Genomic DNA, 19,566 nt, shown 5'->3' with positions numbered 1-19,566 from the left:
AATGTATGTTGTTTTAAGCCACTAAGTTTGCAGAGTTTGTTACAGCAGCCTGAGGTGGGACACTAACACACACACAGACACACACAGACACACACAGACACACACACACACACACACACACACTTCTTTGGGCTCTAATAACCCTGAGTATCGTTTAAAGCCCTGGTCTTTGGGGTTCATATGTGCAAACTTTTCTTCTAGACTAGATAGTAAAACCTGGTGGGTTGGGCCTTCTTTCCCATACCTTTCTTTTGCCCCTAGAAGGCAATGCATACACTAGGTGCTCAATAACTTCCTTCAGGATTGTGTCTAGAGCACCTCACCACTCCCACAGTCAGGCGAAAGATAAACAGTGGTCAAAATCAAGACCTGAGCCAGTTCCTCCTAGACTAATGAGTTTCCACATTAGTCACTGCCAGCAAGTTTCCAGTCCACCAAGAGGCACCCAGGAGCAGTGCCTGCTCATTCACCCCAGCAGTCCCGTCCTACTTGGCCCCAGACGAGGGACTGAGGCATGGGCATAGCTGCCCTGTCATGCCACATATTAAGTGAGCAGCCGCAAAATGGAAAGTAGCCAAGGGACCACTTTGTAGTTCGGAGAAGGGATTATAGTAAGATCATCCTACAAATACCCCAGGAAAAGCCCTCCACCAGGAGGTTTCACAGAAACACATACTGAAGGCAAATGAGAGCGATTACTGTTGATTAGAAATTGCTATTGCTCACAGCCTGGGTAGGTCAGCTTGCTCCAAGCACAAACTGTCACTAAGAAGGAAAATGGCACAATGTCCCCAGAAGATGGAGGAGCTAAAGACCGTGCTAGAAATCACAGATACATCCAATGCTCCCAGAGGCCCACATCCCTCATCTCTTGGTCAAAAAGGCTCACAGGACCACCCCTTGTTATCAGCAAAATTCAGGGGCCCAGCCCTACAAATTAGCCATTATGTTGCCCCCTACACCCTACACCCACTATAGGGGCTGCCAGTACAAGGCTTTGAGGCTGGAGTGGGGGTGGGGAGGAAACAGGAACCACACCTTCAAGAGTTGTAACACATACTATTGCATCAGGTTCAAAGGCATCAGAGAATCTCAGCAGAAAGCAAGTGGGAATAGATGGCCCATCAGGTCCCTCCGAGCTCGCAGCAGAGGAGAGAGCGAGCAAGGCTGTGTGTGCATAGGGGTCCACGGAGCAGAGGTTAAATGCACTAAATGGATTCCCAAGCTTCAGAGTAAGGCAGACATGGTTTGAACCCCAGCTCTTCCACTTTACTGACTGTGTGTGGCCTTGGGCAAGTCCTTTGAGCAGACCACACTTCGAGTTCCTCATCTGTAGAACGAGCACAGTGACAGTACCAACTTCACTGGTCTCCAAGTTTGAGACGATTCAAGTAGAGCAGTGTGCACAACATCTGGCACACAGTAGGCCCGCCATGAACGGCAGCAATGCTGAGGACGGACGAATAGAGTTTGTTCCACAAGCACCAGGGCAAGAGGTTCTTCCAATGTGTGTCTAAAAAAATCTACCCACATCTCAAATTAATAATAAAGATACAGGCTAAACTTGGTGAACCAGCATGACCTAACCTTCCCGTCCCCACTCTACCCCGACCCTGCCAATCAGCCATCATCTAGGATCCCAACATGGATTCGGACCAGGATCTCATTAGGGCAAATATAAAGCAATTCAGCTGGAAAGGGAAAACAGTCTGATATCCATGCCCCACAGAAGGTCAAACCAGAAGATTAAGAAGAAATGAGTCAGAGTCCTTTGCTGTAGCAGGCAGGGCACATTCCTCAGGGTTCCACAGGGAGAGCCGGCATGTGCGGCTAGGAGCTAGAGAGGAACACAGACATGGGGACAACAGGCCTGAGCAGGAACAGAATTTAAGGCAACATGAGGCTGCAAAGCACGAAGAAGTGATCAGCATAAACCATCCTTGACACTAGTCCTTTGGTTTTAAAGAAAAAAAACAAAATCCGGCTCCAGAGTGGACACGTGGAAGAGTCAGGACAGAAGACAAAGATGCAAGGTACTGCGAAAAGCCCCAGTGTTCACCCATTTTCTAAGTCACAGGGAATCTCAAAGAGGGGCAAGCAGCAGAATGTGTACGAACAGCCCCAGGATTCCAGCCAGCACGGTTCAAAAGCAGCACTAGTTCTGCTCCTAACCAGCTGGACGATAAGGAGCAGGGCAGTGAGCAATCAGCATCGCAGGGGCTACCCTCTCATTTAGGGATAACACTACTGGCCCTTCCCAAGTCATGAGCTGCAGAATTCACTGGACAAGTATATTCAAGCACCCACTTTGCACAAAGACCTTGTGGCAGCCTTGTGGGTGATACAAAGATGAATCACACAGAGCCCGCTCCCGAGAGCTGACATTCTAGCAGGAGAAACGAGCGCATCAGTAACAAAACGAAATAGAGGGTGGTGCAGAGCAGTACAGGAGGTCAACGCTTCTGAGCATGATGCCAGGCCCTGGGGATACTGAAAGGAATAAGACATTGTCCCTGTCTTTGAGGAACCAAATTCTAGAAGAAAAATAGCCATATCAACAGATTATCCACAAAGCAGTGCCTTGAGAGCTGGTACAGAAGTACCATAAACACGTAAACTCTGCAGACAGAAGAAGGAGTAGTAAGTGCCACCTAGGGGACTGGAGCAGATTTAAAGGAGGTGGCATTTGAGCTGAGTCTTGCAGGAAGAGTCAGCTTCTGCCAGGTGAAGAAGAGCTCTCAGGGCATCTGGTGCAAAGGCAGCAGCATGGATGGGAAAGTTGAATCCCAAAAGGACCTGGAAAGGGCACCCTCGCCAGGCATGGAGGAACCACCACCAAGACTCTGGGAGACAAGGTGCGAGAATGTTCCCTAAAAAGGTACAGACTGCCAGGTGGGGCTATGGCCGCAGGGGTCCACGTAGCCAGTGCTCAAGAAGAATCCAGCAGCCCAAGTAGGTGAGGACTGTTTACAGTGAGCTTCAAGGAGGAGAAAGAGAGAGACAGGGAGCATGTGCGAGAAAGAAGAATGACACCTATCCCAACCCCTGCGGAGGGGGAAGAAACGAGGCCCTGAATAAATGTGAACATGTGAAACTACAATAAATGAAATGCTCCCAAAAGCAGGAGGACTCCAAGTCTAGAAACTGAGATACCAGGGCTTAACCGAAGAGTATCTCCCACTGGGATTCCAGATCACCAGCTCCCAGCTGGGCTGGGGGAGTGGTCAGTGTACATCTTACCACCTGAGAATTTTTTCCTTCCCAAATTCTCACTTTCCTTCCCCAAGCAAATTAGAATTAGGGGCAAGGCTGCCAGCAGAGCAGCTCCCCCAAACGCACCTTAGTCTCCAATTCCAAGTAAGAGAACCCAGACCCAGAAGTATGTAGATGTGAGCAGTTCCCCTTGTATAAACTGCTGCCATCAGTCAAGCACCCTGGCCCTCCCTCAGGCATGACAGCAAGAAGTGCTCCAACCAACACCCACTCCTTGCCCTGGACACTGACCTTGGGCCTGGCACCTGACCCACAGAAGTTAGGAAAGTGATTTTCCAAGGCAGAGCTTATAGACTCACACAACAAGGTCAATTCTCAAAGGCAGCCAGCCCTTCAGAGAGCAGGGCCTCCCACACTACCCTACCCTGCCCAGATCCCTATTTCACAGAGCCCATGAGGGCCCCTCTCCACCCTCCACCCCGTCCCTGCCTTCTCTTCTAAGCAGCCTCAACCAGGGAGGCCCAGAGAAACTCATCCAACCAGTTCCCAGGTGGGAGGAGAGCAGCTTTCTGCCTCAGCTGAGAAGCTACACAGACTAGACTTGGGGGGGTTGTGCAGCTGTCACCAAACCCAAAATTCTGGGGGTGAGGGGCCACACATGGCATGGAATGGCATGGCCCAGGCAGCAGAGTCCTGCTCCTGGAAAAGCAAGGTCTTGGTTCAGGACTGAAAGTCAAGCCAAGGCAGGGCAGCAATCTGCCCCGTGGCCTCCCTGCAGCCCAGAGCTCTGGAGGTGGTGGCCACTGCCCCTGCCTGGTGATGTCCATCAAGGGTAAGACAGGGTTGGGGAGAGCTTCCTTTCACCTGTTCAAACTCCACGCCTTGATTTTATTCAAAATAACCACCCTCTGTGGATTCTGGGAAAAGGAAACTTCAGGAAGAAGGGGAAGATTAACCCTGCTTCTCCCAGTGTGTGACTGTGCACTGGGTCCCTCTGGCAACAACCTCCTCTAACCACCCAACTCCGAATCTCAGAGATCAGGAGACCCTCCGAAGCCCCCTCACAGAACCACTGCAGTAGCTTCAAAGGGAACACAGGACTGATTATCTTGCTCTTACCCGGCCATGACGGACAAATCAACTGGAAGAAGCCAGGGCAAGTTAAAAAAAAGAAATAAAAAAAAGGAGCAACTTGCCTACATCTGCACCTGTGAGGCTCTCAGTTTCTGAAGCCCCAAGGGAGAAATTCACCTTTTGCCCCAAAGCCTGTGGCTGGCCGGGTTTCACAGGAGAGTTGGGCAAGACTTGGGGCCTGGAGTTGGGATGTTCCTGGTTCCCTACTCACACCCCCTGGCCTGGCCCAGCTGGGTACCTACCACTTTCCTCAAAAGGGCTCCCATCCGAGCACCAGGAGGGAGGCCTGGGGCCAGGGAGCTGCATCCTCCCCAGCCAAGCACCGGCAGCTGAGCAGTTAACAGGCTCTGGGCAAGCACAGAGCTGCCACCAACAGCCTCGGGAATTAAAGCGCCCGCCGCCTCCTGCAAAACCTCTTCAATAAACGGTCCTATTCAGAATCAGTTCCGCGTGTGGGTCATACTTTCTGCATTTCTTTCATTCCTGATTCCTGGGGGAGCCCTAACAGAGGAAATGCAGCTTCCCACCCCAACTTGGCAGGTCCCCTCTGGGTGAGGACTAAGGCCACAGCCAGGCAGGTGAGGGCCACCAGCAGCTGAAGACATGCAAATATCCCCAGCAAGTAAAGTCAGGGGACACTAATTGCAGGAAGTCAAATACTGAAGACACTTGAACAAAGCCAGATCATTCACCAACACAACAATAACCCATTTATGCAGCTCCTCCCCCACCCCAGGCCCTCAAAGCCTAAGGATATTAACCCTTCCAACAGCCAGAGGCAGGGCAGGGGAGGGGGGCATCAGGTATGATTAGCCCCATTTTACAGATCAAGAAACTAAGGCATGAGTGGCTCCCCAAGATGCCAGGTTGGGATAATATCAACCAGCATTTTATTAGGGTATACCAGGCCTGTGCTCATACAATCTCCCTACCACAATCGTATGAGGCAGAGCTGTTTACTCACTCACCCAGGGCCGTGCAGCAAGGTAAGTGGGGAAGCCAGGGTTTGTTGGAATCCATGCTTCTGGTGCTCACCATCATTCCTGAAGCCCCAACCCTATCATCAAGGTGTTGAGATAGAGCCAAGACAGATGGAAAGGGGTTATCCGTAGCCCACCTCTTGGGAACGCCCGCGGGCACTTTTTGCCCTTTTACTGGTAACGCTATGCTCAGAACAGGTTCCTACAGCATGGCGCAACCTCAGAAGGAGGCCAAAATGGAGGCACCTGGGAACTCCTAACTCACCTGGAGACACCTCCAGAACCTCCCTCTGTGATGGCAGATCACCCAGGAGCCAGCGCACAGGCTGCCTTCTCTACCACAAGCTCTCACAGTAGGGGCGCTAATCTACACAGCTGGCTCAGTGAGTGGGCAAGCATCCTAACCTGTTTTCTGGGAGTGCCATCTTAACTCAATGACAGCCTTCTAAAGGTAAGGACCAGACCTTCCCGGGATTTGTGCCTTTTTCCCCACCAGGACTTCTGGCACTCAAATCCCTACTACTGATTTTGGCAGCTGCGGAACTCTGGCCAGAAGGCTGAAGCACACAGGATGGATAGTATTTTCTGGGCTCTTACAACGGGAGAAAAAGACATCTCCAGTGAAGGCCCAGAAAAAGGTTTGGGAATAGAGAGCCAAGTGTACACCTCGACTCTGCTGCCTGCTCAGACCCAGCCCAGCTGAAAGCTGAGACGATTTCCTGTCAGAAAATAGGACTACTCAAACTTACTCATTTATTGACAGCACAAACCATATGGCAGGTGCTGAGGACATGGCAGTGAATATGACAAATCCTCACTATCATGGAGCTTACACTCCAGTTCAAAAGAAGGTAACAAAAGGTGGACAAATAGTTAATATGTTTCTGGATAGCGATAAGTGTTATGAAGAAGACAAAGTAGAGGAAAGACAGCATGACTGGGAGGTTGAGACTGGTAGGTCGAGAGGCCTGGGAAGGCTCTGAAAAGGTGACTGACTCTTGGACAGAGAGACCTGTATGACAAGAAGCAGCCAAATGTGCAAAGCTCCTCTGCCAATCTTTTCCTCTACCCGACCTCAGCCTCCCACCCATACATTTGCTGTCCTAGACTTCATCATCACACTAAGTGCAGACTACCGAAATATCTTGCTTTTAAGCATCCCACTCTTTACAACCAAAGAGGAGCTCAGTATAAAAATTACAAGCCACACAATACAACAAACAATGACAAGCAAGACAGAGGATGGAACAAATTGGTAGTCCAAAAGCAAAAAAAAAAAAAGAAAAATCCGAAAAAGACTTTGAAAAAAGTACTCAACAGAAATAAAATACAATCTTTGAAAACCATGGGGGTTGGGGCACCGACCCCACACACAGTAAACAATCCATGTATAACTTCACAGTCACCCCTCTGTATTGGTGGTTCTGTATCCATGGATTCAGACTGTGTAGTACTATAGTACATATTTTATTGAAAAAAATCTGTGTATAAGTGGACTCACACAGTTGAAACCCAGATTTTTCAAAGGTTAACTGTATATAATATTGACATTTCGAACCCAATAGGTATGTTCAATAGAAAATTAAACACAGCTAAAGAATTAGTGAAATGGAAAAAAACTGAGGAAATCACCCTGAAGTCAGTGTAAAGAGTAAGATAGAAAATATGAACATAGAGTTCCATAGGAAGAAAAAGGAAAGAATAAGGGAGAGGCAATTTTCAAAGACAGAATGTATATGAATTTTCCAGAACTGAAGACAGACATTTGTCCTCATTGAAAGCACGACCAAGTTAAATTTAAAAGAAGTCCACATTTAGACATATCATACATAGTACAAATGCAGAACACCAAAGACAAAAAAGAGTATCTTCAAGGATTATAAAGAAATACTACCATGAACAACTACATGTCAACGGATTAGATAACTGAGATGAAATTCCTAGACAAATTTTTAGAATGACATAAACCAATGACTGACTCAGGAAGAAACAGAAAATCTGAAAAGATCTGTTAAGTAAAGAGACTAAATTAACAATTTTCAAACTTCCAATAAAGAAAAACCCCAGGACTAGATGGCTTCACTGATGAACTTACCAACATTTAAAGAATACAAATTCTCCACAAAATCCTCCAAAAGACAGAAGAGGAAGGGACACTTCCCAACTCATTCTATGAGGCCTGATATCAGGAACAGACAAGATAGCATAAGAAAAGAAAGCTACAGTCCAATATCCCTTATAAATACAGCTGCAAAAACCCTCAACAAAATACTAACAATCTGAATCAAGCAACATACAAGGAGCATGCACTGTGACCATGTGAACGTGCCCCAGAAATACAAGACTGGGTTAATATCCAAAAATCAATTATTATAATTTTAGATATCAATAAATTACAAAACCAATTGATTACATCAACAGACCCAGAAAAACCGTCTGACAAAAATCTAACACCCTTCCATGATAAAAACACCACACAAACTAAGAACAGAAGGGAACATCCTTGGTCTTATAAAGAAAATCTACAAAAAACCCACAGGTACTTCTTTTTAATGGAGAAAGAAGAAATGCTATCCCCCTAAGATTAGGAATAAGTCAAGGATGTCTTCTCATGACACTTCTATTCAACATTGTACTGGAGTTCTACCCAGGAAAATTAGGCAAGAAAAAGAAATAAAAGACATCCAGATTGAAAAGGAAGAAGAAAAACTATCTCCGTTCATAGGTAATGTGATCTTGTATACAGAAAATCCTAAGGGATCCACTAACAAAACTATTAGAACTAATGTAAGGATTCAGTAAGGTGGCAGGATATAAGCTCAATATGCAAATCAGTTCCATTCCTGTACACTAGTAGTGCACAATCCAAAAATACAATTAAGAAACAAAACAATCCCATTTATAACAGCAGCAAAAAAGCATATAAAACCTTGGGATATATTTAACAAAAAGAGTGCAAGACTCGTGTACTGGAACCTACAAAACACTGTTGAAAGAAACTAAAGGCCTGCATAAATGAAAGGATATCCCATGTTCATGGATCAAAACACTTAACATTCTTAGCAATACTTGCCAAATTGACCTACAGACAACTCAATCCAATCTCTTTCAAAATTCTAGCTGGCATTTTTGTAGAAATTGACAAGCTGATCCTAAAATTTGTACGGAAAAGCCAGGGAGCCAGAATAGCTACAATGATCTTGAAAAAGAACACAGTTGGAAGACTCACAGTTCCCAATTTCAAAACTGACTGTAAAGTTATAGTTACCAAGACTGTATTGTATTGGCATAAAGATAGACATATAGATTAATGCAACAGAATTGAGAATACAGAAATAAAACCTTACATTTAGAGTCAACTGATTTTCATTAGGGTACCAAGACAATTCAACAGGAAAACAGTCTTTTCAACAAATGATGCTAGGACAACTGTATATTCACATGCAAAAGAATGAATTTGGACGTCTAGCTCATACAATACACAACAGTTAAGTCAAAATGGGATCATAGATCTAAATGTAAGAACTCAAACTATAAAAATGTAAGAACTAAAACTATAAAACTCTTAGAAGAAAACATAGGGGTAAATTTTTGTGAACTTGGGTGAGCAATGGTTTCTCAGAATACCAAAAGCACACGCAACAAAAGAAACAAACAACAACAACAACAACAAAATTAAACTGGACTCTACCAAAATGCAAAATGTTTGTGTTGCAAAGGACACTATCAAGAAAGTAAAAGAAACTAGACTTATTGTGATCATTTCACAATGTACACAATTGTGAATCATGTTGTACACCTGAAACTAATATGATATATGTAAATTATATCTCAATTTTTTTTAATTCAAAGTTTAAATTTTGAGGAAAAAGTGAAAAGACAAATCACAGAATGGAAGAAAGTATTTAAAAATCTGATAGCAGGCTTGTATCTAGAATATATAAAGAAAACTTAAAACTCAACAATAAAAAAACAAATAATCCAATTTAAACACGGGCAAAATTTTGAATAGATATTTCTCCAAAGAAGATATATAAATGGCCAAAAAGCACAAGAAAAGATGCCCAACATCACTAATCATTAAGGAAATGCAAATCAAAAGCACAATTAAGTCCACTTCAGACCCATTCTAGGACAGCTAAAATCAAAACCATGTCCAATAACAAGTGTTGGTAAGGCTGTGGGGGAAATTAGAGCCCTTATACATTGGTGGTAAGAATGTAAAATAGTGTAGCCTATTTGAAAAACAATTTAGCAGTTCCTCAAAAAGTTTACCTTATAAATAATCATCTCCCAATAGGTCATATAGAAGCTAGGGCATCTATATGTTGTGTACAAAAAGTTGTACACAACTGTTCACAGCAGCACTACTGATAATGGCCAAAAAGTGAAAACAGCTCAAATGTCTATCAACTGCAGAATGGAAAAAGAAAATGCGGTATACCCATACAATGAAATATTATTTGGTGATAAAAAGAAGAATTGATAACATGCCACAACATGGACAACTCTTAAAAACATTGTTAAATGAAAGCAGCTAGTCAACAGAACTACATATTGTATAAACTCATTTATGTGAAATGTCCAGAACAGACAAATCTACAGAGACAGAAAGTGGATTAGTGGCTGCCTGGGACTAGGGGATATGGGAAATGGGAAACGATTGCTAATGGTGCAGGGTTTCCTTTAGAGGGTGATAAAAATGGTTTAAGATAGCAGGGATGGTTGCACAACTCTGAATATATACTAAAAACCACTTTACATGGGTAAATTTAAAGATACGTGAAATATATCTCATTAAAGTTATCAATCAATCAAATTTTATAAGTAATAAGTCAGCAGGAAAAGTACAGACTATTCAATAACTAGTGCTGGAAAAATTGGCTATTCCTCTGGAAAAAATAAAATCAGTTCCATCTTACAAGGTTGAGTAGTTCTCAACATTGGCTGGACATAAAAGTCACCTGGGGCATTTCATAACCATGCCTAGGCCGCACCCCAAGATATTTTTATTTTATTGGTCTGATCTGAAATGAGGCTCAGACATCAGTACTTTTTCTAAAGCTCCTCATGAGGTTTTAATGTTTAGCCAGGGTTGAACACCAGTCACACAAAGAAAATACATTCCAGGTGAATTTAAGATGTAAGTGTGGAAGCAAAACTTAAATTTAAAAGAAAATATGTTAAAACAGTCTTTTTAAAATCAGAGTAGGAATAGATTTCTTGAACAAAACAGAGAAAGTGCAAACAAAAGACTGGTAAATCTGACAACATTAAAATTAAAACTTCCCACACAACACTGTAAAATGACTATAACTCAATAAAAAGATGTTTTAAAAAAAATTAAAACTTCCCTATGAAAAATGACATTATTAATAAGGTTAAAATAATCCAGGGCTACATGTAATGAATACAACCTACAAAAGATTATCATTTATTTAACATATATAGATATTCTACATGTATGTTTTTAAACTCCTAAAAATCAACACGAAAAAGGCAATGTCAATTAAAAGTCTGAAAAAATATTCAAGAACCTCTAACTTGTCGCAAGCAAGGTGGGGAGCTGGAGCAAGGGGACAGACATTGGACTTTTCACTGTATTCTCTTTTGCAGTTTGAATTATGTGGATGCATTACCTGGTTAAAAAATAATCCTTTTAAATATAAAAGGCAACACCTCACAGGATAATAAACATAACTGACCAATAAACACGAAAAGTGCTCTTCCCTATGTACAGTCAAAAGTGCTAATTCTAAAAACCATTTTATAAAATAACTTTTAAATGCTTTTTTATATCTGCTAGATTAAAAGACACAATCCAAATGTTAGTGAAATAGGGGCTCTCATCTTTCTGGAAAGAACATAAGTTGGTTACAAATCATTTGGGGACATTATCTGGCAGCATCTTGAAAAGCACAACTTAACATGCAGTAATCCCAGTGCTGACATACATGACAGAAGATTGGCACATGGATGTTCAATACAGCATTACTTATAGTGGTAAGAAAATGGAAACAAACTAAATGTCCATCAGTAAGGGAACTGTGACATAATCATACAATAGATACTATTTAACAGTTCAATAATAAACTAGATTTAAATGTGTCAACATGGGTAAATCTCAACAGTTGGATAAAGAAATGCAAGTTTAAGAACAGCACATTCAACATGATGTTACACATGTCAAAATTAAAACAACCCGATACTATAAATTACTTACAGATAACAATAAAAAGTCTTAAAACAGGCACAGGAATGATAAACACTATATTCACGAGAATGTTACTTCTGGGGAGTGAGGGAAGAGAAAGGGATTGGGGAGGAAAAGGAAGCTTCACTTTTATCTGGAACAGTCTATCTCTACAGTAAATGAGAAGTAAATAGGATAAAAATCACCATTTGCCAGACCTGGTTGGTGGGAACATGGGGGTGGGGGCTCCTACGCAGGGGCGGGCCCCACCGTCCAGGAGGCCAGCTGGAACAACCAGCATGGAGACTGCAAAGCACAGCATCTTTCAGCAGCATCCAGAACCAAAACAAAGGAACAAAGCTCCTGATGGAAAGAGGCCTGGGATTTTTGAAATTGCAGCTCCTCCCTTTCATTTTCTGGCCTCAGAAAGTGCTGTGTGGCACCCAGGTAGGTGCTTAAAATGTAAATGTATTGAAGGCATTGTTTCCATGGAGGCAAGTGCCCTTTGGGATAACTGGCAGTCTGCTCTGGGTGTAGCTGAATTAAGTTTGGGCCCATCCTGGCTCTACTGTAACACAGTAAAACCTTGACTAGCTGGAACCCCTGCAGAGAGAGCTGTCCAAAAAGCCACATTTTCAAGAGGGTGCCCAGTTTCCAAACAGTCAGGGGTAGAGCTCAGACCATGTGCTCCAGAGTCATTCAGAAGCGCAGTCCTCATTCCTGCCAAGTCTTGGCTGAGTGATCCCCGACCAGTGACCTACCTTGTGCGGACCCAGCTGCCTTATCTGTGGTGTGAGGCGGAGGCAGGTCACCACTTATTTTGCCTTGTTGAGAGGACTGGTGATATTATCACCTAAGGAGCAACACTTTAAAAAAATTTTAGTCAATCTGATTGGGACAGCTTTTAAAAACATGTTCCCCACCTCCCTAAACAGTCAAAGGAATATAATTTAACCTTTTCTTGATGACTCACGGTCACAATTACCAGCAAAGCATCAATTATCAAAATGATGATCCCTCCAAGGGCCAAGGTGTGCCAAGCCATTTCCTCTAAATAAATGACCCCGGGTTCTTACCCTAGTGCTTACTTTCCATAGTGCGTTTTTTTTAGTTAGTAAGTTAGTTAGTTAGTTAGTTAATGGAGGTACTGATCTTCATCTACTCTTAACTGTCAACTCTTAGCTGCACTGTGGTTATTTTCCCTCTCTACATCCATCTTTTTACACTCTTGCCTTTGCTACTTCCTTTCAGTATGGGTTTGGAAATAGGATGCCACAACTCCCATTTCAAAGGTAAACAGGGTCTAAGGGGGCTGGTATGAAAAAAATGCAGAAACTTAAGCTCATTGGAAGTCTTCTTGGCTATCTACAGATAATCAAGGCTGCTGGGTGGCTCTGTCCTGAACAGGGTAAGAGAGGTGTTATGGGATATTATGGGACATATTATGGGATGAACTATATCCAAGACTATAAGCACACTCTACTGTCCACTTTGGACCCAACTTACGTGGGAGCAGACTCTCAGCAGGCCTAGGAGGACTGGTCCCAGTGACCCCAGGCACCTTCTCACTTGTCCAGGTTGGAGGAATACAAGCTGCCTGGCCCTGAGAGAGAGCAGCTGACCACAGGTTCAACTTCTTAGAATCCTACACTGTATCCTACACAATTTCAGATAGGACTAGAGTATTTGTGAAGAGCGTAAAAATCTAATTCCTAGAGTTTTATCACTCAGTAAGGTTGTACTTATTCAACAAACATTGGAATCTTACTATGCAGCAAGCACTGGGGATGTAGCAATGCACAGAGGGACAGAGGCTACAAGAATACTAGTTCCCTTTTCTTTTCAATAAACACTTGCCATCTGTTGCTCAAGAACCTCGGATTTCTGTACATGCACACACAGAGTCTTGCAGCCTGGAGAGTGGAGGATATGAGTTTTTAAGACCTTCCAGTCCCTGCAGGACCCATCTTTCCCCCTGAGAGCCTGGAGTAAAATAGACTTCACTCCTCTTGCATCCCTCCCTCCATTCTCAGCCAGACTCCAGCAAAATCAGAGCAACCTCTAGGACCCTCAAACTGTATTTCCCAAAAGACTACATGCACAGTCATCACTGTGCCCATTGGAAACTCATTCAGGTTCTGTGGTCAGCCCCAGTCTGCTCAGCATGAAACAGTTCGAGGGTCTTTAAAATTCCATTTCTTGTGCTTAAACCAGGGCTCCCTCCCCAAAGGCCAGCAAAATAATTGCAAAAGCCCCATTCTTCCTTGGCTGGCATCCCCAGTGGCAACAGCCCACCCAGGGCTGAGCATGACCCCTACCACTGCCTTCTTCCCCCAGCCCCATGGAACAAAAGCTGGAGCAGGTGAGGTCACTGAGCCCATACTGCTCTCACGATGGGACCCCAGCACAAGCTCACCACGCCCTGTTGATCACACTTTACACTGTACTCCATGCTATGTGCCAAGTACGATGACTCAAGCAGTTCCTACCTTCAGAGGGCTGCTCATCAAAATAAGGAAAACAAAACAGAGGCCCCATTAACAAGGCCAGCCTCATCCCAGACAGCCAACCCTGAGGGGCTGCCAGGTCTCTGGATGCACCTTCTTCTTATCTCACGTTAGTTGATCCTCCCAGTTTTCTTTCTCCTAAGACGTGAGGTCACCCAACATCACAAACACACCTGGGGCTGTTCAGGGCCCTTCTTGCCACTTCCTCTGAAGCCAGATTATATGTAGCTTTACCCGGTCTCCAGGCACCAACCAGCAAGCCCGGAAAGTTCCTTTACCACAGGGCCTGCCTCGCTGGGTGTGCAATAGGGCTCTCAGAGGGAGTGGTCTGGCTGATGACCACTTCCCTGGGCCTTGCCCTCCACCACCCATCTCTGCTTCCTGAGCCAGGCCCCCAGGAAACCGCCCACCGCAGATTCTGACAGCAGGCTTTGAGATCAGGCTCCTCCCTTTGAGGTCCTGGTTCCAGCTGAGAGGGGAAGAGACTCCTCACATAGGCTGGGTGGGAGCAGAGCTGAGCAGAGTCCAGCCAGACTCTGAGCACTCAGTGTGTGTCCATTCTTTTGCTCAAAATGCTGGTCCACAGTGGACCCTTGTTGAAACTTTTCCTGGGGCCGCTCTGAGCCTCCATCAGAATCCTCTTGCACCTCTGCAGGCTCTCCTATAACAGCTCCACCCACCATCTTCCCAGCTTTCCCCTGCCCTTCCCTCATTTTCACCAACCCTTTCTCTCCACTCTGAGCATAATTAATCTACAGGACGCTGTGGGCGGGACAGATAGCCTTCCCAGCTGTGAGGCAGACGAGCAAGGTCAGGGATGAAGGTGTGATTCATCAGGCTGGTTGGAAGCAAGGGGAATTCCAGAGCAGGGGAGGCTCAGGGATGCCCCCAGCTCACCCGTCAGCAGGAGAAGCAGCGTACACACCTGGGAGTCCCACATCCTCAACCATCCGGAGTCTGGGATAGGGTACAGTCTCATGACTAGAAAGTCTGCACTAACTAGAGTTTCCACTTTCACCTCCCTCTCATTTCCCACCTGCCTAATACCTGAAATGGAAAGCTTTTCATCTAGAGTCTTTAGCTATGGCATTAAATATGTTGGCCCATCCCTGCAGAATTTGGTTGGGAAAATAATGAAATAAAAGACTATCACTTATTGAATACCCCATAGGCTCTGCTAAGCATTTAACACATGTTAGCTCATTGTTCTGTCCTGTCTCACAAAACTGTAGGTATGATGACTAACTTCATTTTACGGGTGAGAAACACAGGCTCAAAAGAGTTTAGCAATGCAGGACTAGTCAGCGATCAAGCCCAGATCTGAACTCCTGGTGCGTGCAGTTCCAAATCCCTCCTCCTCAGTGCCACGGTGAGTTGCTTGAACTGGGTTTCAAGAAAAGGAAATCAGAGATGAAGAGAAATTCCTCCTTCAGGCATCATCAAATATCCCTTCTTCAGGATGCTTCCCAGGTCACCCCATCTAAAAGACCACCTCACCCCCTCCTTGACAATTCATATCCACCTTCCCCATCATATTTCTCTGCTTATCATTAACTTGCCTTCCATTTCAATTGTCTACCTCACTTATTGTCAGCTTCCCCTACTAAAAATCAGCTCCATGAGGACAATGATTGTCCTATATTTTGCTCACTGTTGTGTCCCCTGCATCCAGCCTTCCTATATAGTAGGTGCCCCCCACCAAAAGAAAACTGTTGAATAAATGAATGAATACTTTAAAACAGAACTAAGAGGTGGTGTGTAGGAAGAAAAGGAGGATGATCTATCTGTTCAGGGAAGAAAAGAGAGATGAGAAAAGACGGTGAGAGAATCTGGCCTGGGGCAAGTGAGAGGCCCCAGATGGGACCTACAAGAGGAAATGAAGGTCGGCCAGGTCCCCTGTGGACTCCAGGAAAGCCTTCCTGCTGGCAGAAGTGAATTCCAGCTGCCAGGGCCTCAGCCTGAGGGCTTCTGCTGGGGAGGGCGGGCTTGCAACCCTGAGACAAAGGCCTATGGACATGCAGCTGGCCAGAGAGGCTGGACTGCGCCACGGACTGGGCTAGAGGGGCAGCCTGGGGTGGGGAGGAAGGGGGCAAATGAGGAGCTGAAGACAGCCCTCAGTGCAGCTGCAAAGGCCACACCCTCCCCAGCACAGAGTCCCCTCAACCCCCAGCACAACAGGGAACAGCTAAGTGGCTTCACAATTAACCCTCCAGGGGCAGTGCTCAGCTGGGCTTGTAGCAACCCCCAGGCTTGGAACCAGAGTCTTCAGAAGGTTCCGAGAGGGGAGTGGAGGTGAAGGGGCAAGCCACACATCTGGAACACAGTTCTTCTCTCCTGCCCCGGGTCATCCCTCAGGCCATGGCCTTTGGCCATCTCCAGTGTAAACACAGTGACTCTGGGATAGCTGTGGATTTGGTAAGGCAAATATTTACCCTGGAGCTAAGATATTACAGGCCACGGGTGTAAATGTCCACCACTGGCTCCCAGTATCTACTATCTCCTTGTGGCACACATGGGACGTATCAAGCAAATTGCAAAGCTCGTGAGGGCCCCTCCCAGCCACAGTGAGCCCTTTATTTCCTATAGAAGTTGATGCAGAACTTTCCCACGTACCTGGCTTCCTTTGATCCCTATCACCACCTCTATAAGGAAGGGCAGGCAAGTACTCAGCCCTACTCAGGTGGAAACTGGGTTAGAAAAGATACATGATTTGCCCAGGTCATGTGGAGAAAAGCATGGATTAGAGTGAGGAAATCTGAGTTCGGGTCCCTATTTGGCCAATAGGAACCAGGCTCAAAACCCCTCACATCTCTGGACTCTGCTGCCTTCGTGTATAAATGAAATAGCGCTCATCTGAGGTGCCTTCCAGCCCAAGCAACTCTACCAATCTTTGACGCCATTCAGTAGAGTCAGGACTAAAACTCAGGAAAAATCCTGTGCTGGACTCCCAGGCCAATGCTCTTTCTACTCTCCTTCATATACCACTTCTAATAAAAGGTAGTAGAGAAGCCCTCAAGGCAGCTGTTAAGCAAATCACTCCCTCTGCTTCTAGGACTTGGTCTACCCCATGCCCACTCCCTGCCCCATCCCCAGAGCAAAGTACCCAGGAAGCCAAGGGGTTGCCCAGACTTCTGGGAAGAAAGTGAGAGACAGTGGAGGCAGAAGGAGCATTAACAGCAGGAAATGAGATGAGGCATCCCAGGACCACAGAGAAGAGGATGAATAACACAGAGAAGGGGTACAACTTTTTTGGGTTCTTATGCCCTAGGTCTTCTGCTGGAAATGGCTGGGGTGAAGTCACTCTCAGCTAAGGAACTCAGGATTCCACTCCCAGTCCAGCAAAGGAGAGGCTGGAAAGATACTTTCCTGAAGGGAGGCAGGCTCAGTGGGAAGCCCTCCCAGCTGTCATTACTCTCCCTGCTTATTATTTCTTTAGCAAAGTCTGTGTGACTGGGCTGTGTGTAGAGGCAGGTCTGAGGAGACTCTGGGAACCCCCGGTCTAGCGTTCCAGGCTGCCGGTCCAGGGTTCCCTCTAGGGTGATGCAGTCTAGGTCTCCTCCTGGGAGCTCCAGAGCAGGAGAAGGCCCCTTCACCCGCCAACAGCTTAGCGAGTGACCTCAAGGATGAAACTCTTATGGTGGCCTGTAACACCGCCCCACCCCGGGCCACACCCCTCCAGCCTCCCACCATTACATTTCCCACTCCGCTCTTCCTTTTGTTTTCAAAAGCAGCTCCAAAGAGTAAAAGTAGCTACCTAAAAACGTCTTGAAATTTTCAAGTTTGCACGCCTTCTCCTAGCTTCCCAAACCAAAGTACTGAGACTAGGGAGAAAGTTAACCAGAACGATTTCGGGATTGGGGGAAGTCGAGACGAACAGTGGCAGGTAGTGGCCTCTGTACTTGTCGGCTCCCCGACACCTCCTATATGGCACCCACTCTAATCCCTCCAGGACGCGAGCTGAGATTCCCAGAGCCAGTACCGTGTGGCACCAACCCGGAACAGGCTGCTGGCGCCTCTCGGGCTCCCAGGACCAGAGGCTCGGGCCCCTCCCCAGAAGAGGCCACCTTGCCCAGGCCCACAGTCCGAAGCAAGGTCCAGCCCTCGGGCAATCGAGCGCGCAGTGGGCGCAGCCTCGCGGGCTTCCCGGGTTTCAAAATGACCCTCTGGGAGCCACCGGGCGCGTTCGCTCTTGCGTTTCCGGGGTGGGGGCTAAAGGACAGAAAATGTCTCCTGCACAAGCCTCCCGCGCTCCAGCCCTCAGCCGGGAGGGTGGCCCTGTGAGGAGCCCTCGCGGTCCCCGGCACCACTCTACCGCCCGGGGAGGTCCTCACTACGCTGGGAGTTGGCGAGGGTGACTGGGAGGGTGGGGGCTTAAAAACCACTCCGGGCACTGCCGTTTCGCCCGCTGCACTGGCAGAGGGCGTGGAGAGAACCGAGGGACACTCACCGTGCAGTGGCCGTCCCGCCCGGTCCGGAACGCACGGCGCGCGAAGCCGCCCAGGTGCCGCCGCAACGCGGGCGCGAGTTTGAAAGTCGCTCTGGGAAGGGGCCGAGGCTGCCGGCCGCTCCCGCCCACCGCCAGCCCCTTGGCGGAGGGGGCGCGGCCAGCTGCGAGCGCGGCCCCTGGGGACCCCAGCCCGCGCGCGCCTTCCCAGCGCCCGGCAGGAAGTCGGGGCCGAGCCAGCGGGAGCTGCCGCGGGAGGGGGCAGGGAGGGAGGGAGGGAGGACGCACCAGGAATTTTTCCAGTGGGTGGAGACTCGGGCCCGCGGCTGGAATCCCGCTATTGGTGGCTCGGCGGGGGCCGAGGGAAACTTCGCGGCGCTGCGAGCTGGAACCGGGGGTAAAGGCTGCAGCGACGGCGGTGGGGCTCGCGCACCGCTAATGATTAACTCCCGCAGGTGGGGCGAGCGCGCCGTCGCGGCAGTGTCCTCCCGGCGGAAAGCTAGCCGCCCCGGAGCAACCTAGATGCGCTAACACAAAGACGCACGTGGTGGGAGTCACCCTGGTGTCACATACCTGGTAGCACCGCCTCCGAAGAGAGCACCGGACGGCCAAAACCGCCACCATTGTACGGACAGGAAAGGGGGCTTTCAAGTGAGTCACTAGTTGGGATCGGTTTGGGGAGTCGTAATCCTACCAGAGCAAGTCACCTCGGCTTTTCTGAGTCAGAAAGGCACGTCTTGAATTTCTCACTGAAATTCGGTCCCCGTGACCCTTTACAGATGTAAATCCAGACCTCAAAAACTGACAAGGAAGATGAAGAAGCCGATAAGTTGGAGGGAGTCCACCAAGATACTGTTAGGTGGGAAAAAACAAGGGGCAGAAACCTGTGTAATAAAGGACCCATTTTTGTAAAACGAAGAGAACCTGTCTCCTGTTTTTATGTCTGTATGTAATCATATGGGCATGGAAAGGGGCACACCTGGGATGCGAGGGGCTGAGGACGGCACAGGAACAGTCAATAAGCCTGGGTTTTGGGCACGAGTGTACATTTTAAAACCCGAAATAATTCATCCATAAAGTTGCTGAAGAAAAGAT

General features: G+C 46.9%; 1 protein-coding gene across 4 annotated transcripts in view; it reads right to left on the bottom strand.

Moving 5' to 3' along the window:
- Positions 1 to 18,894, bottom strand: part of PLEKHG3 (pleckstrin homology and RhoGEF domain containing G3) — a 39,668-nt gene extending 20,774 nt beyond the window's left edge. The window contains exon 1 of one of the 4 annotated variants that reach the window (XM_072963231.1): positions 18,760 to 18,894. The gene's annotated coding sequence lies outside the window, so the exon portion shown is untranslated. Of the gene's footprint in view, positions 1 to 12,281; positions 12,304 to 18,474; positions 18,730 to 18,759 lie in introns of those variants that run through there. The other 3 variants (XM_072963236.1, XM_072963238.1, XM_072963232.1) reach the window with 3 other exon arrangements.
- Positions 18,895 to 19,566: the final 672 nt, after the last annotated feature.

Source organism: Vicugna pacos, chromosome 6 (assembly GCF_048564905.1).
Source record: "Vicugna pacos chromosome 6, VicPac4, whole genome shotgun sequence".
Taxonomy (NCBI): domain Eukaryota; kingdom Metazoa; phylum Chordata; class Mammalia; order Artiodactyla; family Camelidae; genus Vicugna; species Vicugna pacos.
Note: the sequence above shows the minus strand (reverse complement) of the source record. Positions and strands in the feature narration are given on the sequence as shown.